At 40.4% G+C, this 27,161-nt stretch overlaps 1 protein-coding gene across 1 annotated transcript in view; it reads right to left on the reverse strand.

Annotated features, from left to right (window-relative positions):
* Window positions 1-27,161, reverse strand: part of LOC108492771 (BEN domain-containing protein 5-like) — a 922,669-nt gene that overhangs the window by 131,326 nt on the left and 764,182 nt on the right. The gene's annotated exons all lie outside the window — the stretch shown is intronic.

The following is a 27,161-nucleotide window of genomic DNA, read 5'->3' on the forward strand; positions in this document are numbered from 1 at the left end:
CAACCTCAAGTCTCCCCAGCTTTGAGCTGTTGGGGAACAGGAAGTAAGGGTATTATTTTTGAGGTTGAATCTGGCTTTACCTCTCCAGGACAGTCAGAAGTGGCTTAAGGAGGCAACGGGGAGAGAGTCACAGGCCCTGTCCAGGAAACCTCAAGGAGTAATACACATCCACATGCTTCTTGAGTGCAGCTGGATGAAAAGCCCCTGATAAGAAAAATAAATGCCCAGGCAATTCCCCCATAAGAGCTGCAGAGAGCAGATTTCAGAGGGTCATTGACATGGCAGCTGCTCCTCGTCCCCCACTACACGCCTGCAGTGCCACCAGCAGCACAAGGACCACTGATATTCAAGGTAAGGAGGGAAAGGTTCCCCAGCCAGAGGAATGTCTGGGGTTGGGCTGTCTCTTCTTCCTTATCTTGAATATCAGAGGTCCTTATACTACTCCCATTTCTTCCATCTCTGTGGAAGCAGCAAACCCCAACTGTAAGCACAGGTCCAAGAGGTGGGATTAGTCTCCTGGGATGTTGCCTATGCCCTAGAGGATGAGAGCAGAGAAGATGGAAGGAACCTGCTGAACAAATCCACCTGCAGGCCATTAGCTAAACTGGACTCAAATGGTTTGTTTGATTTGTAAATCTCTTCTACCAACTTTACCTTTCCCTACCAACAAACTCTTTCCTGAAACCTGAGAGCTGTCATCCTTTTCCATTCCTTTAATCAAAGATCCTCCAAAAATTGTGAATATCCTGTGAAGACATGATGAAAAAGAGATTAATTTCAAGGTGAACCCCCACTTATTTTCTGCTGCAATGGATCTGTGAGAAAGGGACAGCTTGCTGGGCTTGAATGGCCTTACATTCCAGAAAAGAAACTACGGACTATCCCTCAGTATCTCAGTGATGGAGGCAGAAAACTGAGATCCCAAGAAATAGCATAGAGCGATCCATAAAACCAAGCCACTGGCTGTAATGATCACATACCTTTCATGGAACTCAGCGGTGCTCTGATCACATTGCAAAATCATTGATTTTTCTCAATGGGTTCTTTATTCTGACTCACTGAACTGGTGGCTCACCCAGTTCCCTGGATGGGGAGTCAGGCCCTGCTGACACTTCCATGGTGTGGTCAATAGAACGTGAGCGCCTCAGCCAACCCAGACGGGAAGCCAAACAGAAAACAAGATGTTCATCTCAGTTTGACTGGAACCAACTGGAATTCTGCCTCCGACAGAGGGAGTAGGTGCAAGCAGCCCAAATTCTCCTAAAGTAGAGCTGGGTGAAGTGTTACTGTGGAAAGGCCTGAGCCTTTCCAGATAAGAAAGGACTATGACAAAACACATAGTTTTTCAGGGGGGGGGGGAAAAAAAAGAAAATCTTTCTGCCTAGAAGGGAATACTTTATGCAAAAAAAAAAATTTTCTTTTCTTATACTGCACCAAAATAAATCCTTAAACTGCACTTAAGCTAAATATCACACAGAGAATTTATTTTAATAAAAATTAAAGCATGTGTGTCACAAGCTTTACAAAGAAGAAAAACCCTCAGACCAGATCTCCCCTAATACTGTCTTAACATGCCTATTTTTATGTATGTACTTGTGGTACAAAGATTATATATGCTGCACAGAATTGTCCCTTTGTGACCATTGAATATTTGAGTAAATGCAACTTCAATGTGACAGTGAGTTTCTTCATAAGAGTACAGAAAATAACTGTTAGAACAGAGCAAAGTGGATTTTTTTAAAAACACAGCAGGGTAAGAAACAACTTGTCTGGCTGTGGGGGTGGACTGGCTAATCTAACAGACTGTTCCTGTCTCTGTCTTTCAAGTTGCTACAGAAATGACAAATCTACCCAGTGCAGGTGACTCACAATTATCTGCATTTCCCAATTGTGCCCCCTGATTGTGATGATGTGATTGAAGATCAGATGGGGTCGAGTTTCAGAGAGCAATGTGTACCCACAACTCACATTGACTTTATCTTCCAGAAAATACACGGAGCACAGTGCCTTTGGTCTTGCAGATACACAGGAAACCACCACCAAATTTTTCAACAATATATCCTCAGGAAACAGAGGGGCTCAGCCAGGAGATGATTTCTTGCTGCAGTGGCCTACGTATATCCAAGACATGCCTTTGACTGATTCATGTGGAGAGATAACTGATCAGTTCTTTCTGGCACATGGTCTTTCCTTCCTTCCTAGTAGACATCATGCCTTTCCCCTGCACAAAGGCTTCCAAACATCAATTTAGACTCTGATTTCTTCTTTTCAAAGTTCTTTCTCATTTCTGAAAAGTTACCTTTGCTCCTCAAACGACATTCAAGGAAAATCATTACATGTCATTCACTATCTAAAACAGGAATGGAAAGGGTAGAACAAGGTCCATTTTTCCCCTTAACCTTAGCAAAACTGCTTTTATTTGACATGTTTTCAAGCAGCCAGAAAACAGTGAGTCACTCAATTAAAATGTTTTCCTTTACCCATATACATCTCTTTATGCCCTTTCTAGGGGACTGGATGTGGAATTCGAGGTCATCTGCACGACCACGGACAATATCATGGTCAAGACCAACACCAAATTATGAGGTAGTAGGGTTGGTGGGGGACACATACATGACAGGGATATGGTGGTGTCCATGGGATGCTCCACTCCTGTGCAACTCTCTTCCCTTTATCAAGGTTGCATATCACCCTTCACTAAAAATCATTCACAACGTTTCCCTTACCCTGACCTCATGGTGCAAGAAAACAGCAGCACCAACAGTAATAAAACGTGTCCTTTAGTTTCAGGAGTCTGCCTTCCACTTAAAAGCTATGGCAATGGGAAGCAGCAGCTGTGATAGCTGTATAAACATAACTGTCCACAGTGCATAACCAGCACTCCACTGTACTTATCTCTGCAAATAATAGATGTTGCTGTTCTGATGTGATAATACTTGATGGATTTATCCACATGGTATTTAAAAGGCAGCTGATGTGTCTACCCACAACCCATAGACTTAAAATCCATGTTTTATGTGGATTTCTTGGAAAGCTGAAATTCCCAAATCAAAGAGGCTGCTAAGGTTCAACAATATGGTTCCATGATGGGTGTAACTGTACAGCCAGAGCCCATCGCATGGTAAGTGCGTTGGATAAAAGGGCATCTCAGCAGTATCTTAGTGTGATCCTCATTCTTTCCTGTGTCATGACCCTTCCTGAAGTTTTCCAAAGGTGTGAAGCCCAGATTTACAGACATATCAATACAAAGAGTATGACTAAATAAAATTTCTTCTGATCATGCATCCAAATGTTTGAGAGTTTATTCAGATTCCACCTGAACTTCAACCCCTGCCAGGCTTAAGCCTTCATTAACAATCACGACTCCAATTCAGTATTACCCAGTGACTGTGCTTGACAGCCACCAGTGCTTAGGAATTCTGTAGTTCTTTATGTCTTGGAGTAGTGCATCATTTAATTTTGTCCATATAGCTCAAATGCTTGCTTTGATATATAACTGAAAGGATGAAAGGAATCGTTCGTGACTGTTATTCAGCAAGGTACCTACCAACACGTTTCCAAGAGCTACAGGCAATTTAGGGGGAGGATGTGGTGGGAATTATGGGTAAACAGCAGCAAATATTAAAATGAAATAGAGGGAAACATTGCAACCACAGCAACAACAACAAGGAAAATGCAGTTCCAAGCTTTGAAACCCGACTGGATCAAAACTTGTTTCCACTAAGCAAAACTAAAAGAAAACCTAAAAATTCTCAGTAAAAAAAACTACTGAAGCATTTATTGATTCCTTCTTTGTGAGTTACAAAATAAAACATTATCAAGGGAAAACTGAGCATTTGCTTGTTTTTACCCTTGACAATCATAAAACGACATGTTCAGATAAGCCTTTTAACTAAAGAAAAGCCTCCTCTCCTCCCTGTGTTTCCCGTATGTACACTTTCTATTATTCACCCTTTTCTATCAATAACTTCCAGCACTTGGAATTTATGTGCAGTGTTTAATAAGAGCTGGTGAGAATGTCGAAAGTATCTTGGTAAGATGTTATGTGTCAAAAAGCGATCATGTTACAGTGTGATGGATTAATATGAAGAAACAGCTTGAAGGCAAGGTATTCATCTTTTTTTTTTTTTAAATGACAACACTAATACATTTGTTTCAGTTCTGAAATTAATTTTCTAATAGTAAGAAAGGTCAAAATGAACGAGAGGCATATGAGCCTTTTTGTCATCTTTGACAAATTATCCAAAACAAGCTTGTCAGATCAAAAGGGATAACATTTTGAGTAATAAATGTTAGTACTGATTAACTGGTCAAAGTTAATTCTTTTCAGGAATTGCCATATTCAAAAGGTAAGAATTCTTTTTTTTTGTTTTAAATATTTCTTTTATCATGTTTTCAAAAGTTTTCTTGGAAATAGGCCTACCAGGTGTTTTCTGTGAATGATGTCTGTTAGATGCTACAAACTGAAGATGGTATCTTCAGCAGTGCTCAGATGCAAATCTACTTCAGCTGTTGAACAAGTTAAAAGAACATTTAAAAAATGTCCTCCCATTTATGAAACAGTCTCAAATTTAGGCTCAAATTCAGGAAACACAAAAGCTTCTCTATTGCAAGTGTTTTCCTAAATTTCAGCTTTGAAATGCAGGTATATTTTAACTAGAGACATAAGTGGAAAATTATTCAAAAGAAAAGGAAAGATGTTTTCCAGTTCTTACTGGTTTTCAGATACTTGCTTTTCAGTGGGATTATGGTGGGGGTTTCTCCTGAAAGACCCACTCTCCTGAGTATGCAACTATTTAACATCCAGTTACAGAATCCCAAAATTTAAATCAAAAAAAGGAAGTTCTTCATTATGACTGCTTCCAAAGTGGTAAAGGTAGGCTTATCTCTAGAGCTGGGCTGCTCTTCTGGGTATGTTTAGTATGTTCAGAGGCTTGAATTGTTAGAAACTCCTTGGGGTGAGACTGGAGCAGGAAAACCACAGTTCTCTCAGGTGATTCAAAGACCTGTCCAAGGGCAATAGCCAGCAAAGTCCAGCAGATGTTATGGGCTCTTCCCATAACATATCTTTCCCACCTATGGGACTTCTTTGGAAAAGAAAAATGGTCCCTCCATCCTGTTTTGCAAACACCAAACCATATGGGAAAGATATCAGTTATACTCAGTAGGCCCCAAAACTGTTGAACAAATTATTATGAACACCTGGTTATAAAACCAGCACACACATAATTTAAATAGAATTTTGGGAGTCTGTATTTCCCACATGAAAATCCAGCCTTACCCTCTGGAGACCAGATGTGATTCATAAGATGCAACTTGCTGGCAGAGTGTCTGCGTCACAAAACAATGACAAACTTGTCTTGCTCCTCCAACAATACCAGCTGGGCTAAGGAAAATTATTACCTCTTCTCCTAAAACCTTGGGGTTCTTTTCTATTCTGAAACCATGGCAGCCACAGTAACACTATACCTCATCCCACGAGAAGACCTTAACATTTCCCAGAAGCCTTCACTGTGTAATCCAGAAAACCTTTTCTACATTTTTTTAGGCAATTTCACAGGCCCTGCAGGTGCTGAGCACAGTCATCACTGTGCAACAGTGTGCAAGGCATGAGATAGTTGGTTTCTGTGCCCTACTGCATCACTTATTGGCCTGAGAAAGGGTTGCTCTTAATTTAACCCAAACACAGTCATTTTCCTGGATAAGCAACATTTTCAGCCTCATGCTACCTTTCTGTCCTCTGCTGGTGACTTCAGTTGCTGGTGTATATCAACTTCCAGAGAACCCAGTGCAGTTTCCAAGTCTCTTTCTAATTAGGAAGCTGAATTACAAACACTGACATCCAGCTCACAATGGATTCCACTGGAGGCACAGGCCCACCAGTGCCTCCAGAAGTATCTGAGTTGCTCCAATAACACATCCTCCACCACTGCAGAGCATCTCATTTAGGATCATGTACTACAAGTACCCTCGTAATGATTTCCACAGAACTACTAAATAGCGGGCCATGACAGAGCAAATATCCAAATAATTTCTCTGTGCCAGTTTTCAATCACTTAGAAAATTAATTCCCTTTTCTCTTTTAATTGGAAGGCTACTCAGGCAGTCTAAAAAAAATCCCATACTGAGGAAAGTTTTCCCCTTAACTTATTTCTGTAAAGTTATACTGCTAAACCTTTGGTCAACACTAAATAAATCCTTTTCTCTTTGGGGCTTATGCAAGTCAAAAAAGATCTAGAAGAGAGCACAGAGTTAGGTGACAGGGAGGGGGAGAAATATGCTGGATTCTGATAATTGCTCTTCTCAGAATAAAGCGTTTCCAATTTATTACAGTTGGAAGGATTTGTGCTGCATAGAGAAAGCTATATCAGTCCATACATATTAACACAAGATTGGGCTCTCTATTATATCAACACTTTTCCAAAACAGACAGCAGCATGACTAATCTCAAAGCTCCAAAAAAGAAAGTGTCTCTTCTTTGTTTGGCCTCTGAAATCTTCCAAATATTTTTTAAAAAATGTTCTCTTCACCTCCTCCTGCTACTAGAAAAACCCACAGAAACCACAAACCGCAAACAACAACAAAAAATCCACACACATACACACACACAAAGAAGAAAAAAAAATCCCTGAGAGGAATTTAAAATAAAAGAGCTCATTCAAAAATAAAACACAAAGATAAAACCTCCAGTGGTAGATTCCTTCTAACTGGTGAATTTATTCTAAACTCAGAGCAGAGAACTGAGTAAAATAAAGGTCAGACCCTGTGCTGGGAATTCCCCTGACCTTTCAGGCTGCATCCATCATTGGTATTACACAGAACGTGCCATTTATCACACCAAACAGAGAGCAAATCTTTAACTCCTTTTCTCTTCCCAACAGTACAGACCCAACAATTATTCAGATTTTAAAATACAATCGATGTTTATCCAGCTCCTTTCTACAGCTCTGCCTCTTTGGGCTCCACTTCCAACCTCTGGATGTACAGCAGGCATCTAATGAAGCAGGGGGCATATGAAAACCAATGTGTCTTGGGGAGATGGGTGTAAAGGGATGGATTAAAAATGCATTTGAAAAGACCTTTTAAAAATGGTTTGCTTTCCTACTGACACCTAGCTCAGTTGAATGATATTTGGGACAATCCTCTCCTGAATTCAGGATCATATACAGGGAAGCCTGCCATTACCAAGGAAGAAGATGCTTTGGAAGTTTCAGGCCTTTAGATAGCGTTAGGGAATTATTCTGCTACACTTTTACAGAAATTTGGCACCTGCATACACCAAATTTGGCTAGTTTTTAAGGATCCCTCCAGCTGTGAAACCATCATGGAATGGGCTGCTGCAAGCTGGATGGAGCAGCCCAGACCCTCAGTACAGAGCCTTGCTCATCACCACAGCTGAATTTCTCTCTGACACAGAAATCTCTCAGTTTATTCTTAACCCTTCTTAAAGCAAAGTATGGTCAGTCCAGGAGTGGAGACCAAAAGAAGAAAGAGAATATGAGGAGCTATTGCCATGTGATCAAACATGGGTTCCAGTGATCAAACTAGCACTGCCCCTCCTCCAGGACTCTCCAATACTCATTCAAGAGAAGAAAATAAACAAGTGAGGGGGATGGGGTCTAACACAACCACGCTGGAAGTGGCGGAAAGGAAGCCTGGAACATCCTCATTTCCATCTAACTGACCTCCCGGGTTCACAGCTACACTCCTGCCCCAAAAATAGAGATATCCCCTGAGAGATCTGTTCTCTGGGATGCTCCAGCCAAGCTTTCCAGGCCTGGGCAGTGCATGGCAGGATTCAGAGCAAGCCCCCTTCAGCTCAGCGTAGGGATCTCTTCCTTCCCTACAAGGTAGCAGTATATACCTAAGCCACACAGTGCCCTGGTGCCACTCAGTGTCCTCTGCTTGCATTCAATACACATATTATCAGCACTAAGGACCAACCTGGGAGCTCCCAAGCTTCCCCCTCACAGAGAATGCAGGAAGACAGAGCAGTTGCCAGGATATTTATAAAAGGGTGCATGGGACAACTATATTTGCGGAAGGTTAAACAGCCTAATGCAAGATATGAGCACCTCTGTCATGAATCAATGATTAAAGTAGAGTCTCTTTCATCAAAAATCAGCTATCTCAACCATGGTAAATAATAGGCTAATTAGGCATCTGCTCATTCAATGTCCAAAGGGACAGGCCAGTTCCTGGCACAAAGTGAAACATTGGTTGCACCTTTTCAAACCTGTGAACCACCTACAGCAAAAGAGCTTAGCTGCTTCCTTTGGCAAAGGATGCTCCCTACAGGCAGGAAAATAAAAGCACTTCCATCTTCCTCTTCCTGCTGTTAGGGCTTACAAACTGCCCTTGGGTAGGTGAACCTGTCCAGTGTGACATGGACAGGAAACTTCAGATTAACTTTTAAAACACTAGTTGCTTAGAAAGGAAAAAGTGGGAAACTGAAATGCTTTATCTGCCCAAACATGTCAACTATAAGTTTTGAATTTTAAATACAGTTACAAGGGGACAGAATTTGGCCAGATTACAAAACAGGCAGGTTTGGTAACAACAGTAATCAGTTTTCCTTGCAGGGACTCAACCATGACCTGCTTATGGCCCAATAATTTCTAGCAGAAGAACATGCTTCATTTGATTCCTGACTGCTCCCCTTCCATCGAATTAGGCTCACCTTCCTGTTCCCTTTGGTTCCATAGGTACAGCTTAACATGGAAATTGAGGCCTCGTGCTGTGGTGGGGACAGCAGCATGTTCCACAGCTGGTTGTGGCCATGGTACTGCTGCAGTGGGCAAATCCACTTGAATGACAGGCAGATTTAAGAGGAGATATTCTAAGATTGGTTGAAATAACCCCAGAACTGCAAGGATTATATTCCAGTAGGGAGGCTGCAGATCCATCTTTATTCAGAATAAATGACATTTCTTCCCAAGCAGCCTTATCTATCCCTCACACATACCTCTAAGATCCCTTCAAGCAGTGAAGTGCCGCTGCCAGGTGACTGAATACCCAAAGGCCACTTGGCACCAGGCAGCCCCTCAGGCAAAATTTGTAACTTATTTTCCTAGATTCTGACACACCTTTAAACACAGACAGGTAGAGTTTTTTGTTTCAAGATTCCTCATTTGGCTGGACACTGGATTGGAAGAAAAGTCTTCAAGGAGACAAGTCGGACACCCTCTACTATAATACCATAAGAATAGTCAGGAGCTCTCCTGAGAAGTCTAATGAACTGTTTGTTAGAAGATTTTCTGCTCTTAGCACACCACCTTAATGCATTAGCAAGGCTCTGTACTCTCTAAACTGGTCGTGTGCCTGCTGTGGCATTCCCTGGACTCCTGCATTGTCCCCTGGGACAGATTAGATTTTCCATAGCAGCTTGCAGCAGACTTAAAAATGGAAAGTTTTGCTAAATGCAAGATGGTCATGAATAACACAGGGAGTTTAATAACCTGTGTGTTATTTATTTTGCTACTAAATTCAATCCATCCCCTTTATTACCTCCAAGGGTGTCACCTCACAAAATATGTCAAGCCTACTCAGTTATTGCCCAATGTACAGTAAAGCTTTTTTCCCCTCATATTCCATGAGGTTATTCAAAATTACTTTAAAATGCTTACTGCTACAAGAAGTTCAGGGGAATGCTAACATCCTCTCTGTGCCCTTCTGTCTCCATTTCTCTGACTGGCTTTTTGTCCTCATGTACCTTCAGTGAAATTTCAGCAAGGTTTTTCATCCGTAACCTGTTGGAGAGTTGTTTCCGAAAGCTACAATCCTCAAGGCCATTACCAGATGCATTTTTAAAGATACTGTGAGAGGGGGGAAAAAAAGGAGCTCATCTTAAAAATATCCTCCCTTTGCAAATACAATTTCTGATGTCAAACTGTTACAACCAAATTGGCTCTTTCCATATTCTCAGTTTTTAAACATAAGTCACTTTACCCTTTGATTTTTGTATCTTATCCTCCCCCTCTCCTTTAATGCACAAGGACTGAATAGCACTGTGGGAAAAGTTTGGACTACAATATTGGTTCAGATGAGCAGTGGAAACTTAAAATAAGTTGAATTTTACTGGTACTGAAATAATAAAGCTCAGAGAAATTTAAACAACACTCACATGCTTGCTTACCAGAACTATTTATTTTGTTTACAAAAGTGACAGTCAAAGTAGCCTAATTTACAGATGTTCAGAAACCAAGTGCACCTTCCCATGCCCAGGACTGATGGAAATCATGCTGTTTGTCTTTCAAAACTTCAGTATTGATGTTGAGATGCTTTCTAGAAAGCCAGATCAGAGATATTTGACCCAAACATACAAAAATAAGCAGGGTAGCATTTAGGGTTGGCTTTGGAAATAATTTTCCCCCAAAACCTATGTTTCCCCATTTACATTTCATTTTAGAGGCTACGACAAAAGCCAACCACACATTCCAGTTTTCCTCAGACTTCTCCCAGGAACATTTCTAGGGAGTTTAACTGCTTCCATGGTCATTCCATGGTCAGGAATTTGGTTGAAGATGGCACAAGAAGGCCATTTACAGGAACGAGGAGACTACAGTGTGCACTGGAAGATCCCATGTGCGCACCTCCCCTATCTGGGGACCAAGGGATTGAAGCCTCCTGGATCTGAGGGACTGACATTCCACATAAGTCCCTGCCTTGAAAACTGGGGGAAAATGGGTGAACTGCAGGGCTGGGGCCTGAATAGAGGCTTGGTTAAACTCAAAACGTGGTGTTGAGGAGAACTCTCATGCTCAGCCTAGAGAGATGCCAAGCACTAATTTTGGGGGTTTCACAGTACATAGGGACTGACCACTGATTTCAGAATGATTGTAAACATTTGCATACCCAAAGTCAGATCACTCTGCCCACTCCTGGTGAAAGGTCACAGCTCCCTAAGCAAACTTTTCAAGCTTCACCTGTGCATTACTACAACTACTCCACTAGGCTGAAGAAAACTATGGTGAGGGGGAAACTGTACTTAGGAATTGAGAGTCCAATCTGTTCTGTCTGCAGTCTGTTCTATCAATTCCAGTCCAAAGGATAAAAATCCTAAACCACCCCATCAAGTCCCAGCGTGGTTCAAGAGGGCATTGACTTTGTTATTAACAAAATTAGCTGGGGTACAGAGCCAGTTAGCCAAAGTGCAGCTTTATTCTCTCTACAGGTCCCTGAAAGAGGGTGGCAGCTGGCAGTGCACTCCAGCCAACTCTCCATCACACAAGTTAGAGAAGGAAAATTCCTATCAGGTCTTCCAGTCACTCTCCAAGTTCCTGCAGGATGGCTCCCTACAGCTAACTCAGGGGCTGTGCTCCAATTAGCACAGACCCTTTTGATGCTGGCCAGCCTGCAAAGCCAGATGGCAGCTTCTCCTTGGCATTTTGGGCCTGGGTACCCGGTGCAGACCACAGCTTTTGTAATAGCCTGGTAAATGGCTCCCAAGCTTTATTTCAAATGCTCCAGTCTCTCCCTGAACTGCAGCATAACTAGATCCAATCATACATCTGAACTCCACAGGGAAGAGATGCAGATAAATTCCTTTACAAAATACATAATCAACAATACCTACTATAGGTATAATATATGTATAGGCACATACACATACACTTTTCCTACTGCTCTCAGTGCACAGATACTAATGGGTTCAGGTGATAAATCAATCTGCAGGGCTAAAAGCAGTCACAGCAATCATTTACAGCTTCCACTGACTTCATCAGAAGATACTGGCATTCTCAAAACATGACTGAAAACTAAAATAATGTTTTACTCAGATGAATTTCTCTGTTCCGGTTCTAGCAAACTGCATTTGAAGTTATTTTTGCTAATAACATAAAATCACAATGTCTGTTATAATATAAATTTTCATTGCCCTTTGCTATTACAGCACTGCTGAAATCAACAAAGTCATTTACAAACACTCTGTACAGAATCTCACCTTGTTATACAACAGTGGTATATATCAGTTTGACTAACACAGACAATAACTGCTAAATATTTGGTTTTCCAGAGAATAATCCACTACTATGACAGCTGTAAAACCCTTGCAATAATGGGCAAGATTGGACAGGGGTCCTTGCACTACTTCTCCAGGTAACACACTCCAAATCACACTTTCCAAGGGTTTCTAGAGGGCAACCGAGCAGTTCACTGCCTCTCTCCCTCTAATCTTGTTAGAAGGTAGCCATGCCACTTGGAGAATGATCTTTGGAATTAACAGACTAGAACAAGGACGAGATGGGAACAAGCAATCAGCATTTTCCAGCTCTCAAGGAGCAGGAAAAAAAAAAATGAAAACAGTTTTCCATTTGAATCAGCTATTCCATCCTCCACCCTCAGACTCTGTGGGGAAAAACCCCCAACCTATTAATCTAATAGATAATCTACAAATAGATTAGCTGTTTCCTCACCACCACCCCTACCCAACTATAGTCTCAGGCCTCTTGCTTTTAAAAATATTCTAAAACTCATCGAAGCATCCTGTTATGGTGAGACATATTCATCATTGCAGAGCTAGAAAAATAATTCTTGTTTCAAGGGACAACTGGGGTTTTGTGCTAGGAAAATCAAGTACACAGATTTAAACTGTTTTCTAAACAATGAGCCAAATCCCCCAAGCAGTATTAGGAGATTCAGCAGTTCTCACTTCTACAGCTCTACTTGGAGTTGTCGCAAGTAAGAGTCAGGCTCAAAAGCTTTTCTCCTGGCTTTTGCTTTCTAGTGAAAATTCCTTGTTGAACTGAACAGGCAAGGAGATGATGAAGTCATTTGTTCAGAGCTATCAGGCTGGACAACATCTCACCTTCCTCGCTCTTCTTGCTCCTGGCTCAGGGCAGCCTTAGTCACTTTGATAATGTTTTAAAGGAACGGAGTTCTCAGTTATTTGAAAATGAAATTCATAGGTGGTTTTGCACAGCATTGTCATTGTGACTTTTGTTTCCAAACAGCCGAAAATTAGTCTAACCTTTAAATGTTCCTGCATTGCTCGGCAGTCAAAACAAACACGACAAAAAATACACTCCTTCTAATTTTAGAAGCATCCAAGTCTGACATATGCCAGATTCTGACACATGCCATTTTCCTTAGTTACCAACATGTGGCATCCTGCTGCTCTAGCTTTCGCACACCGAGGCTGAGGGATGATGGAATGTGTCTGCTGATGGCAGTAATAGTCTGGTACCCTTAGCAACATTTGGCGAACTGTGAACCTTTGCTTACATCAGGCCAGATCAATACAGCCATTATCAAGGGACATAAACAGAATAAAAAGCTGTCTCTATTGCATGAGTTAACTGCAGCAAGAGGAGAACATCCAGTTCCTGAAGGGCAGACTCACCAACCAAGCACAGGCAATAATGTTTCCATAGACTACAAGTCATCAGGGAGGATTAAATCTACGCCTGCTGAGATTTAATTCTACAGTGAGTACCCTTTTTGGGGGAAGTCATAAACCACCACAAATTCCCTAGCAGAAGGCCAATACTGAGATGAAGGCAGTTTATTTTCAAAAAATACAAAACAATAGATTAGCTGGACTCAGAATCGAAATAGATTTTTCTTGATGTACATCTAAGTAAACAGCCTTCAAATAGCACTCCACTGATGGGGTCTTTTCCAGAGGTGACTGCATTTCAGTAGGGCATAAACTGGTTCCTAACTTGCATTTAAACTTTGGAACTCAGTATATAATGAGACAGGACAGGATACTATTTCAGAAGGTGCTATTAAAATCCAAACCTAAATGCGAGATATTCTACAGTTAAAAACTGATCTTTCAGTTCATAAATAGAAACAGTCCATAAATAAAAACATTGAAAACAACAACCTATTCAACAAAATAAAATGGCAATAGTAGTAGCATTACTTTTTATGCAATGTTATTAATCAGGCAAAAGCACCGATAACACCAAAAAACCCCCATCGAATTCTATACATCAACACATAAAAAGTGTTGTTGTCTACCTTGACTTCAGCAAGGCTTTTGACACTGTCTCCCCCAACATTCTCATAGGTAAGCTTAGGAAATTGTTCAGATTAGATGAATGAAGTTCAACCTCAACATAAGAACTTCTTTACCTTGTGGGTGGCAGAGCACTGGAATAGGCTGCCCAGGGAGGACACAGACTCTCCCCTCCCTAGAGACATTCAAAACCCAGCTGGATGCATTTCTGTTGTCACCTGCTCTAGGTGACCCTGCCTTGGCAAAGGGATGGGACTAGATGATCTCCAGAGTTCCTTTCCAAACCTAACAGTTCTGTGATTCTTTAAACAAGACACAAACACCGTGAGGAAGGAGGGAGCAAAGCTGCATTGGTTTTACAAACTTTGCATGCAAATTATTTTGCTGAGCTCCCTTTTCAGCAATATCAAGAACTGTTGATTCCTCCTCCCTGCTGCACATACTCCACGGTGTGCGTTCATCTTAACTTAGATTTTGCTGTTTATGCTCAGGCAACCCTCTGTTTCTCCCAGATGTACATTTATGTGAACCAATGGTTATCAGTCCTCATAATGTGATCCTTCCTCCTATTCTTACCATATTTTGAGAAATAGTGAAATGATTACCAGCATTGTCTCTAAAGGAGTCACCCTGGAACACGAGCAAACCCTGCAGAAATGAAGGAGGCAGCTCACATGTCAGAGTGCCCCTGGCTTTCAGCACACTCGGGCAGATTTATCACATAAAGTATGGTCAGATTCTGCAGCTCAGGCCATCAAAATGACCCAGCTCAGTAATCTTGCTCTACACTGAAGTTTCCTATATGTCAGTTCCCAGAAGGTAGATATACTGAAGAGAAAAAAAATAAATTTATTTTTTGAGGGGAAAAAAAAATCATTTAAAGAAAACCACCTCACCAGCACAGGGATGGAGTTTTGAAGATATTTGGTGAAAGATTTGATATTCCAGATGCTCTTGTGAGATAAACCCTCTAAGCTCTTTTAGATCAGTCATTTTCTCTAACAGCTAAGCCACCAGAAGTTGGGGAAGCTCAGACTTTGATGCCCATTTAGGAAAACCATGATGGATGATATTTAGTACTTTGTAACTCAGACTAGATTATCACGGTGATTCCTGTCTGCTTTTAAAAACCTATTGATCCACTGGTGTCAGCACTGCAGAAGACAGCAAGTAGAAGCTTTCAAAATACTTATAAGAAGGGGGCTATTGCTGACTTTGATGCGGTAAAATTCCAACATCGTGATGTATCTCCTGACAAGAAGAAAATTAAACTCCTGCTAATTAATACATTAATTTTAATTGGATTTTTCACAAGGCATAGAGTAACCAGATTCTGAAAAGATGACTGAATGCATCCACACAGGAAACATCGATCTATCGTGTTAACTCCAACTTGAAAGATTTAAGCTACTAATACAGTTTTCTTGTCTGAAGAGCCTTTTCAGCAGTTTTGCATATAGTGGTCCTCTGGGCTTGGGAGAGTTTCTAAGCCTATACTAGGGAAGGTAGTCAGCAGAAAAGCTTTAACAAGAGTAGGAATTAAGTCTTGTTCCAGTGCAGCTTGAGCAACACTGTGAATAGGTCACATACATCATGAAAACCAGCCATGAAATATAAGAACTTGCAGCCATCCAGAGACTGATTAATGATTCAAATAAGCAATCTCTTTGCATAATTGCACTTAGGGAACATTATAGACACAGACCCCATTCAACAGCTTAAACTGGGCTCTAGATCAAGAAAACATATGCAAAACTGCAGGGTTGCTGCCTGCAAAAGCCAGCTAGTAATGCTACCAGCATTAAGCTATTTTTGATGCCTATGAATCTAAAAGTGCAGTTTTTCAAGTTTAAGAAAAATAACAACTCTGGAAGCAGCTCTGCTACATTATAATCCTCATAGGATGAGTTTGCAGAAGGCAAAGATCCTGGCAACCTGAAATCATAAAGGATATCTATTATACTTTTCAAAAGAGCAGCAGTATTATTCATTCAGCTCTAGCCATCCACTCTGCAACTAAAGCCTATCTGCCTAAAATATCCCAATTGGATCCATTAGTTTCCTTTCCTTTAAGCTGTCAGGCAGCCACTGTATTCTTCTCACAGGATTCCTGTTCTCCAGCCCAGGCTCTGGATGGCACAGTAAACCAGGCACAGGATGAAAATAAGCAGTGGAGAATCCTATCTACAGGATTATTTGGGATTACTATTTTGGAATGACACATGCCAAGAAATCAAGGGACCTATCCTATACCTCTGTGTATTGTCACGAAGACAGTATAATGGCCTTCATTGAGGATAATGATCTTTTATGTAGGGAAATCATATTGTCTGTAGGCTTTTCCCACTCAAAATACACTTTCACTTTTTTTTTTTTTTTCAATTTAGTGATGCTTTATGGCACTGAACAGTAACTCCAATAAGGTTCAGGTAGCCCCAAACACCAGAATCACAACAATGCAGAGGTAGAGGAATGCAGGATAGAACAGAGCTCTCTTTTAGGCAGAACAAACTACTATTGTTTGTACATAAACCTGATAGTGCCAATCCAGCCATCATACAGCCACCCTTCTACTTTATTCTTGGAAGAGTACAAGAGACTGTCAGAGAGCAGCAGCAGGAGCTGTGTTTTCTTTGCCATGCATGAGCTCCTGAAAGAACAGCCACCCAGAGGTCCCTGGACGTGGGCAGCACAGGGTGTTTGAGAAAACAATGCAAGCAAAAGCCCACATATGTCAAAAACAAGCACAAAAAGCTCATGTCATCCAGTGACAACTTGGATTCTTAACTTCTTTAAAATCATTTGGTTAGAAACTTTACCAAAGCTTTTCAGAAATTCAAAATACGCAATAGGTGGTGGATTGCCTTGATCTTCACGCCTGTCAATTCATCCAAAAAAGTCTAGCAGATGTATGAGGAATAAATTCCTCTTCCAAAATGAAAACTACCATTAAGCCACTGTTATCCATGTTATCTGACTTGTCCCCTATAAAGAGCAGCTCTAATTTGGGAATTCCCTCTAGGCTCCTCACTGTGAACACCAAAGCAAATAACTCATTTAGCTTTTCTGCAAAGACCTTATTTTCCTTGAGCACTTCTTTTACATCTTGATCATCTATCAACCTTATAGACCTTCAGGCAGGCTTCTTGCCTCTGATGTGTTTGAAAAAGTTTTTATTATTAGTTTTTATGCCTTTAGCAAGTTATTCTTCAAAATTGTTTTTGTCCTCTATTATTATGGGTTTGCATTTAACTTGCCAGAGTATACTGGGGTTTTTTATCTTGGTTCATTTGGGCAAGACTTCAAAGGGTGTCCTTTAATGCTAATGACCTTCTTCAGTCTAATAATCCCCTTTGCTAACTTCTCATGCAACCTTTTATAAAGTTGTGGAGTTTTTCAAATAGGGGTAAGACACTTACTCTCTAATGGTAAAGCTGCAAAAATGCATTTCTACAATGGTGATTTTATATAGCTGCCATGTCACCCCAATGTGTTATTTTGTTCTGTTTTCCCCTCTTAGCTACCGCTTTTAGTTTTCTTTTCCATTTTATGTTGGTCTCCTTTCAGAAGTATGTGCCAATCTAAGGTCTTTTTGGCTGTTGTACTCCACCAGGAATGATGAATTTGAGCATGTTTATATTTATTATTACAGAACGTTTCTTTGACAGGTACATCTTCAATCAAGACCTAATCCTTGCTCAGGGATAAATAAAAAAAAATTTGCTCTTCTCTTTCAGGCTCTGATTTCTTGCATCAAGAAGATATCATTTTTAAAGGGTATAAATGCAGTTTCTACATCAACTTTAACCGTGACACTTAATCAGGCTCTGCCACTACTTTCTTTGAGTCCTCATTGCCTCTTTGGTAATTCTGAGCATGATACTATAAAGTTGCTTAGTGCCACCATCCCATTTTGGCATGAAATTTTAATGCACAGGGACTGTGAGATTGTTCAGTACTTGTTGATACAATTCCACTCCCTGCTTTTTTTTACTTTTATTTTCCCTTTTTTGCTTCTGAGCTTTCTTTTAACTATAATGTCACTCCTCCCCTGGCTTGGTTTCCTCTGCTATTCGTGTATAATTTTATACTGCTATTCCACTGCTCCCTGATTGAGATGCTATTATGTCAAATATCCTCATTTAAAATCAGCATTTTACTTTACCCATCTTCACTGCATACACTGGGCTAATTGTCCACTGGCTCTATTACTGCTCTCTTGCACCAGTAGAATAGCATGAACAGACATAGTTAGGTCAAACACTTGGCCAGCTGTCTGTAAATCATTTTTGAATACTAAGAGCTCTTTTGTATTAAATAAAAAAGCCCTGGCAGTGACTTTGCCCCTGTGTCTTAAAAGGCAAATGCAATCCCAGGTGGAAAATTGAGCCACATGAACAAAGGGCATGGTCCCGATGCCTTCTGAAGGAGGAAAAATAAAACGGATCAGCTCATTCCAGGCATTCCCACTTGCATCCTGTGAGAAGCCCCTTCTCTAAGAAGCTCTGGCAAGAGCCAGCTGGAATTGCCTGCTGCATCGTGCGGGAGCTCATTCTCCTCAGTGCTCATCACTTCAAATGCAACCACTGAGTGAAGCAGACTTGTCAGTGACCTTGACTCTGACCCAGTTTATAGAAGCACTTGGGGAAGGAGCAGAAGCGAAGGGGGAGTTTTTCATAAGTGGCTAAAAGAAAATCTCAAACTCTGTTTCTCACTGAAAAGCAGAGAAGGGGAGGAGAAACATGAAACCAGAATTACTGAGGAGGAGCTTAATCATGTCTCCCAGACTCGAGGAAACTCTCAACGCAGCACTGAACATATCAGCCACTCCCTGATTAATGCTACTTACAATTTAAAAAAACAAACAACAACAAACCCTCTCTCCCCAATGCAGATATCAAGAAGAACTTGATAACATCGCATCTGTAAGAACTACAGAATGTAGAAGCAGGAAGAAGATGCAAAAGAGTGGGAAAAGAATCCATACTGAACCCCTCTTGTACACTCAGTCCAAGACAAAAATGTGAGTATTACATAAAGGGAATATTTTCTTCCATTGGCAAGGGGTAAATTCTTTGAAGAGACGGCTCTGATTCATCAGCAGGGTGCTGGTAGATGCCCCTAGAAAAATAGAGAATATGGCTGTATGTCTTCAAATAACTATTTTAGGAGACACTATTTCCTCAGAGGGATATTTGAGTTGTGTTCAGCCCTCTAGGCACATCCCAGGAAAATACAACCATGTTTTGATGGTAGAGAGGATACTAAAGCTTTGATGGATAATATTTTGATCCAAGGTAAAAGAGAGGAGTTTGACTAAAGGCCCTAAAGATGCTGAGCTGAAACTAAGAAAGCAACAACAGAAGTTCCATGTAATAGCAATAAAACACCTGGAAGAAAAGATAAGGTGTACAGTAGATCACTGCAAAGTGGAGGTCATAACTAACATGTCTGCCCCAAACTAAAAACAGCAGCACAAAGATTTCTCAGAATGGCAAACTACTGGAAAAAAAAAACAAAAACGAAACACATGCCAGATTTAGATGTTTAGAGCAGCAATGTGCATGTTACTGCACGCAGATAACCTAAGTCACAGGATGCAAATATTAATACAACATGTGAGAATATTAAAGAGTTCACTTTAAGAATAATAGTTTCTACTTATCTAGAAGTATGATAGTAAACCACGCTATCTTTCTACAGTGTTTCATGGAGGAGTCTGAGTATCATAGAGAACAACAGCTTAGAAGTTTCAGGTACAAATGAAAACTGGCCAACATTGTGTTGAAACAAAGGAAATTGTAGTCTCTGGGATTAAAACATTCCATTCTTCTTTGGGTTATTAATTTTACCTGACACTGTTCCTATTCTAGATAAAAATATTACCAAATGGGGATAGCAAAAAAACCCCATCAACCCATCAACTGTGTCAGAGATTACAACTATGGTGATATAATTAGCACGTTAAGTACAAGCAGAGAGAAATTTGGGAGCTGTAGACACATTTCAGACACATTTCCTGGAGAGTCAGGAGTATTTGACAAAAGTACAGTGGAGCATCATCCAGAGCTAGATTGTGAGCGTGTCAGTGTGATCAAAACAAAACAAAATCAGCCAAAAAGCCTGTCTAGTTTAAAAGAAATGTAGCTTATAATTCTCAAATTATAAATTTTGCTTAGCAAAAAATAAGGGTTTTAGCAGAGAGTCGCCTCAACAGCACATCCCTTCCTTGACTATCACTTTAACAAGGAGATCACAGTTTCAGGTGGAACTTCATCTAATGGTGTCCATGATTCCTAAAACATTACTAGAGAAATTATATATTCACTTTTATATATACACTTATACATATGAAGATTTACCCAGAGAAATTATATATTCACTTTTATATATACATTTATATATATGAAGATTTACATGTTGAAAACTAATCAAAGAGAAGGGACAAAAAAAATCATAGATTAATTGGAGATGAGAAGGAAATCTGTAGAGGTTATTGAGTGTATTCAATTGCCTCAAAAGGGAATTAACTCTATCTAAACTTTTTTTCAATAAATACCTGTCATAAAACCCTCCAATGGCAAAGATTCAGCATCTCCTTCAAATAATCCATTCCAGTGCAAAAAACAGCTCTGCTACTATTAAATTTCTTATAATACAGTTCGTGTTAAAAGGACTGTGAGAAGGTTGCTAAGATCAGAAGCTGCTTTACCCAGCATAAAAACAGAACACAGTGGTAGATCACAAGAGAATGTTTATTCCAGAACAAACTGGAAGAATTTTTTAAATTACATGAAAGAAACTGAGGAGTTCTGAACTGCTACCCTCACAAAATTTCTTATCAGAAAATGCCATAGCTCACAAACTGATCATGCACATCACATTTGCTTCTGTCAGCAGATACCCAATATATCCATATTTTACAATGGGAAGAGTTTAAGGGGAATACTTTTATGCAGCCTATATGAAGTATAACATTATCTAGAGCATTAGTAGCTCCTATTATGCTAGTCCAAAAGGAAAGTGTGAAATAAAGTCAAAATCCTAAGCACAAGCAGTAGAATCAAACAATGATGGGTATATTACTCTACTAAATTAAACCAGTGGTGAAATGTTATTCTCACTACTGTTTCCTTCAGCAGAGAACTGAAACAAGAATGATATTTGCAAACTATGAAAAAGTTACACTTCAGTCAACAGGGACTTGCAAGATAGAAGTGGTACAGGGCATTTCTACAATGTCAACAAAGCAGCAGAAGCATGAACATTACCATAGAAAGTAGCCACAGGGCTATCATAGCTGAACACATACTGCATCAGCAGAGGTAATCTCTCTTCTAATTTCAGGAGGAGAGAAATAAGAGGCAGCATGTTGGCCATTTTGCTGGAGAAGAACTCAGAATAACATATACTACATTACACTGAGAATTATTGGCAAAAGATGATGTCTCATGACAGCTGTTTTGATGTCAGAGTGAAAACCATCAGGTGCAAATGACAACTCGGAATATCTAAGGGAGTATGTGAACATCACTCTCTAGTAGGTTGTTAAAATTCAGTATTGAGTTAAAAATGATTATTCATTACTATTGTGTGTTTCAGTTGGGGGCGGAAGTCCAAGAGCTCTGCTAACAGCAAAATGGAGCCAGGTATGTTATGCTACAGATCTCATTACCCTATGTTAATCTGTTATGACTCCTTCTACCAGACGAAGCAGACCTCAGCTGATCTGTTTGGCTCTGAGTGATTTTTGAGCAATACCAAACCCCAATCAACAGTTTTTCCAAACATTTATTAACATCCAAACTGGCTTCAGCTAGAATGAGAATTGGCTTATAATTTTTTCAGTGAAATATATTCAATTTTGTTGCTCCAGTTTATAACAGGAGCAGGGGAGATGATGAGAGAAAAGAAGAATTTTTGAAAAGAAAACAATTGCTTCCAGTCATTCAAATGTTATATTGAATAATACTGCTTGTGGGCTTATAGCATTAGGAGCCTAAGTGTACAATTTTGATGTGAAACCCTTGCAAAAATTGTTGTTATACTTTACTTGTCAACTACCCAATATCACATTGATGATAATACTAACAACGTCGTTTCAGGAGATGAGTGGAAGTAGAGCCTCTAAGACTGACACATTTGCAGGACTGACAAAAATAAAATTTATGACACTCTCCAGCAAATCACACGCACATTGGAGACCAGCTGCATTTTTCTAAATGTGGAGTTGTCTGGTAAAGCATGTGGCACTGCCCAAGGCAGAGGGGACAGGAGGTCACTAAAGCAACTCAAGTCACTAAAGCTGCTGTTAGGAATAGTTGCAACCTGCAAAGTATCAGTTACAGGATTCTAAGTCTATATTTTGTGACCTAGTTTTCATAAAAGCGGAATGCTTCCCTCAAAATATGGCACTGCCTGTGCAACAAGGGATACTAGAAAGACAAAGAGCCTGATTTCCATCTCTGCAAAAGTTCAGGATAATGAAGAAACTGGGGGGTTGGATGTGCTACATGTGGATCACTCCCACAACGCCATACTTTGAACATGGCTCCTGCACAGTCCTCTTCTTATAGTTCACTCTAGATGCTGCTACTGAAGGCCTAGAAAAGTAGGTGGAACAGCAGCATTGACAGTGAGTAGCCTAAACAGTTCTGAAACACAGCAGTAGGCAGAGGGTCAGGGACTGAGGGCATTAAGAGCTGAATTGCATCTTTGAAAGAATTGGGAAGTGGTCCAGAGTGGTAAGAACATGTGCAACCTCCTGACAGGGATGAGCTCAGCACCAGAATGAGAGAAAGAGAAGGTCTGTGAGTTGGCTATAGTCTGAGAAAGTTGGTTATATTCTCTCTATGAAGAGGAGCATAGTCATCTGCTGAAGAATCCAGTCACACTGACTAACCAGACAAATGTCAATTCCCCTGTACTCTTACTGCTTGCCCACTCAAGCCTACCTGGAAAAGCAAGGCCTCCCGAGAGACAGGAAGATTGGAAACATATACTTTTGTTCAAGTCCAAGCCTACACATGGGATATTAAAAAAACCTTCTCAAAAACATGAAAGGTGTCATTGACCCTTAAATAACACCCCTGATGCCTGCAGTATTATGTTTACTCATCCTTTCTTATTACTAATTCTGCTGTCAGCAGATACCCCCAAAGCCCACGGGCTCTTTTCCCTCCCTCATGCCTATCCACAGCAACAGCAGATTGCCATCCTCCATCAGCTAATTCATCAGTCCTGGTGGCAGACGTCAGTGTGGTGGACCTAAAGGTTCCAGTCCAGCAGATGACTCAGAGTTTAGCATGCTGGGGCTTCATTTCAGCTCTATGTTTGGCTTTGAATCGATGAAAACTTTCACCCAGAATAGTATTAAAAGTATGCAAAGGCTGCAACATCAAGCACTCCAAAGTCAGGAATGGATACAGAAAAGTTACTTAAGCAGAAATAATTTAAATTTTAGTATATGTGTGCATGACAAAGGAGATGATAATTAAAAAGCACATCCCAGGTGAGTGTTTTTTTTGTTTTCTTTTTGGTCATCATTTTGTTTTCTCTAGCTCACTCAGGTCACAAGGTGAATAGCATCTAGCAAAGGAATCATTTGCATGTAGGACTTCAGTCTCAATGACAACAGGACATGGAAAACAGGTAGAATAGAAGAAAGATGGAAGAAAGAAGACAAACTCTAGTGTTGCAGTGTGAGTTCCTGGGAGCACTGAATCCCATTTCTGTATTTTCATTTGGGAGGGGCAAATTACAAGAAATAGATTCATTCCAAGGAATCAGTAGCTACCTATTCCTTTTCTTCTATGTCCTAAGAACTCCAAATGACAGAAACAGTCTATCCCAATCCTCCTTACAGAAGGAAGAGGTAGAAACAAGACAATGAACTTATCAATCTTTGCTGAATGACATGAAACAAATCTGATTCCAGGCATCTTAAATCATCTATCACAAACGAGTAGGTACTTCTGATCGTAACTGTCCGTTTGTTTCCTATCCACACAAGGATAACACATTTATCTCTCATAGAGGTCCCCCCCCAAAAAAATAATCAACACTTCTGAAATGCTCCCAGGGTACAACAATGAGCAAAACAAAAGAGCCCACAAGGAGATTAACAATTCTATCCTCAGAGCAGGATCTCAATAGCGCACAGTAAATACAGGACAAGGCAGCACAATGAACACTGAAGCTAAACCAAAATGCTGAATAGCTGCTTATTATGTGGAAGTTTTCCATTTGGAGAACTCAGTGAGGCAGGGGTCTAGCTGGGAGAATAACATGAGCCCCTGTGATTAAAGGCCACATCACAATGCACACAGTCGAGGGGACTGAGCTGGCACTGAGCACACTACCCGAGTTCACTCATTAAATCTATTTTAAAGAATGCATTTGCTTGTTGGGAGAAGTGCTGGATGGTCATATGGAACCTGTCTGACAACCAAGCCGTTATGCTGCTCTCTCTGTGTCTGAGGCTTCATGTTAACCCAGAGGTAAGGACTGATCCCTGTTGACCACCCCAATCTTGACCTTGCCAGTACTGACCACTTGATCCCCACTCCAAAACATTAAAGCACCTGTTTAACCATAAGCACAAAAGGAACATTGCTGAATTCAATCAGATTGTTCATGTGTTTCAATCTAGCTGTGATTATCTGCTTTATTGGATTCCTTGCCTAGGATATAGACATTCTTACTCCAAACACCTCTCTGCGTGAAGTGTGTTACCAGGCCCAAGCAGAAACTTTTGGATCCACAGTTCAGCTGTTGGAATGGGTCATATGAACATGCTTTAACATACTTAAAAGTCAGCTGAGTTGTTTTAAACAATACATTAATGTTCAGAGCTAATTCTGCTAACCTGCTCCAGCACAGACAGGGAAACCATCAACATGTGTCATCTGGTGGAACGGGGGGAAGACATTGCTCTCTGTATGGACAGGGAAAGGTGCTTATGAACAGAAACATCTCCAGCCAACAGCACATGATCAAGAAGAGTAAGTCTGTCACTTCAGTGTCATCTGCAAGACTGATACCACTAGAAAGAGCTGAGAACGTCCCTTCACTTCGTGTATGCCAACACAATAACAGTGATCATCAGAGTGATTGTGTCAAAATCAGTGATGTGGAGATCAAAAGCTTCCTATTGTTCTCTCATTTTTTGACCCATCTACTCCTTCCTAAGGATGATAGGGTCATTATGAAATTCAAAACACTTTAAAAATAAAATAAGGACACTTTGTAAAAGCCAAAAGAACAGTGAACCACAGGTGCTTTGGTTTATTTTTATACAGTAACTACAGCAAACACTCAGCCTTGGAACACTCAGTGCTGGAATCACTGTAGCTGTGTGTGTGCCTCATACCCACTTCACTTATTTCTGAGTCAGTCATCCTCCCTGCTCCAAAATGAACTTTTTTTCAAAGGAAGCAGCTTATCTTCCATACTGCAGAGCAGAAGAAAAATCCTCCTATACAGCAATATTTAAAACATGGTTTTATGGTCTTATGGCAGCTAATTTTCCTTAAGTGATTTAAGGGAATGAATACATCTAAAAGTGTTGCACTGAGCTGTTCTGCAATGCCAACATGAAGCTAAACTTCCTCTGCTTTAAACAGTCCAGTCTTCTGCGGGCAGCCTCTCATGGCAGATCTTGTCTGGAATGGGAGGGATGAAGGTTATATTTTTATTACACTATTTTTCAGGGAACTGGACCTTGCATTTTACTTCATTTCATTTTCCCGAGTGTGGGAAGACCTCAGGTGAGGAGAAGGTGGCAGGACAGATATGTTCAAATGCATAATCCCTGATCTGATGTGGTTTGACACCAGCCCTCCTGCAGCTGGTCACCTCTGCATGCAGCCAACCATCTATCATGTATTACTCAACTGAAAGTAACATTCTACACCTGAAAAGTACTTAACATTTTTAGCTGCCTGAAAGAATTCAAAGCAGGTTTTATTCTGGCACTGTCAGAACTTAATAAAAACAGTCACTGCTAAAGCAGGATGTTGCATGCACAGTCCCATGCCCTCTCAGTGAAGCAGCTGGCATTTTTGTCCCAGCACTTTGGATATGGTCTTTCCATACAAATATTACTGGTATCAGAGGGACTAAGCCCCTGGTATTGCCTGAAAACAACAGTTATCCCATATACTGCATTATATTGCTGAGCATCCCTGGAACTGTCAGAAAGGCTGGTGTTGACTAAGGGATGATAAAACCAGACAAGAAGGTTTTTTGGTGAGTAGCTAATTCACTGAGAAATGGAATTCTGGAAAGCAACCTGAACTTTGCTAGTACTTCAATCCAAAAAATATAATTTCTAAATAGTATTTTTAAAAAAAAATAAATAACCCTGAAAATGAAATGTTACACTTGTGTTTGAAAGGCTCCTTTTTCTTTTCCTCCAAAAGAAATGAACTGGAACTGGTTCATCTCAGGTTGATCACTGGGGAGGGGTGGGAGACAGAGAGATTGAGGAAAAAAAAGATTTCCATTTCAGACCAATTCTGACCAAACATTTCTTTTGATTTTTCATTTTACCCACCAGAGCAAATTAATTCATTCTTCACACACAGGGCAGCTGGAAACTACCAGAATTTTCAAAGCTGCCCTAGAAGGGGATGAAGCTGAAAACAATTTCCCCCTGCCTCCAAGAATAGCTTTATTTTACTGACAGTGACTTTTAATAGTGCCAGGATTTGTTGCCTTACTTGCTACAAGCATTTCCCTACACCCGAACTCCTTGTAATATTTAAGCATCTCTTTATTTTTGAAAGAAAGCTTTCTTCTCAAAGCAGTCTGTATGCTCTCTCCATCTTCTTAGAAGGCAAATTGTCTTGTTATTTGGGGTAGAAAACAGAGGAAGGACCAGGCTGGCTCTAAAGCTCCTTTCTGTGCCTTCCATCATCATCATCATCAATCTGATACAGCTTTGGAGCCTTGGTCAGAGACACAATGCTAAGTGCTGCAGGAACTGACTAGAAAGACAAATTCTCTGCCAAACAATTAGCAGTCTAAGAAAATATTTTTCATGCAATTGGATTCCACTCTATATGTAAGGATCTTATCTATTAACCTATCTTCCTTGTACCTAAAACCTCTTCTGTACAGGTATTACTACTAGGTGGAAGATAAAAAGTCCAATTAAGATGTATTGGGAAAACCAGGAGTTAAATTAAAGAAGGTC

The sequence above is a fragment of the Lepidothrix coronata genome, unplaced genomic scaffold, assembly GCF_001604755.1.
Source record: "Lepidothrix coronata isolate B3197 unplaced genomic scaffold, Lepidothrix_coronata-1.0 Scaffold12, whole genome shotgun sequence".
Taxonomy (NCBI): Eukaryota; Metazoa; Chordata; class Aves; order Passeriformes; family Pipridae; genus Lepidothrix; species Lepidothrix coronata.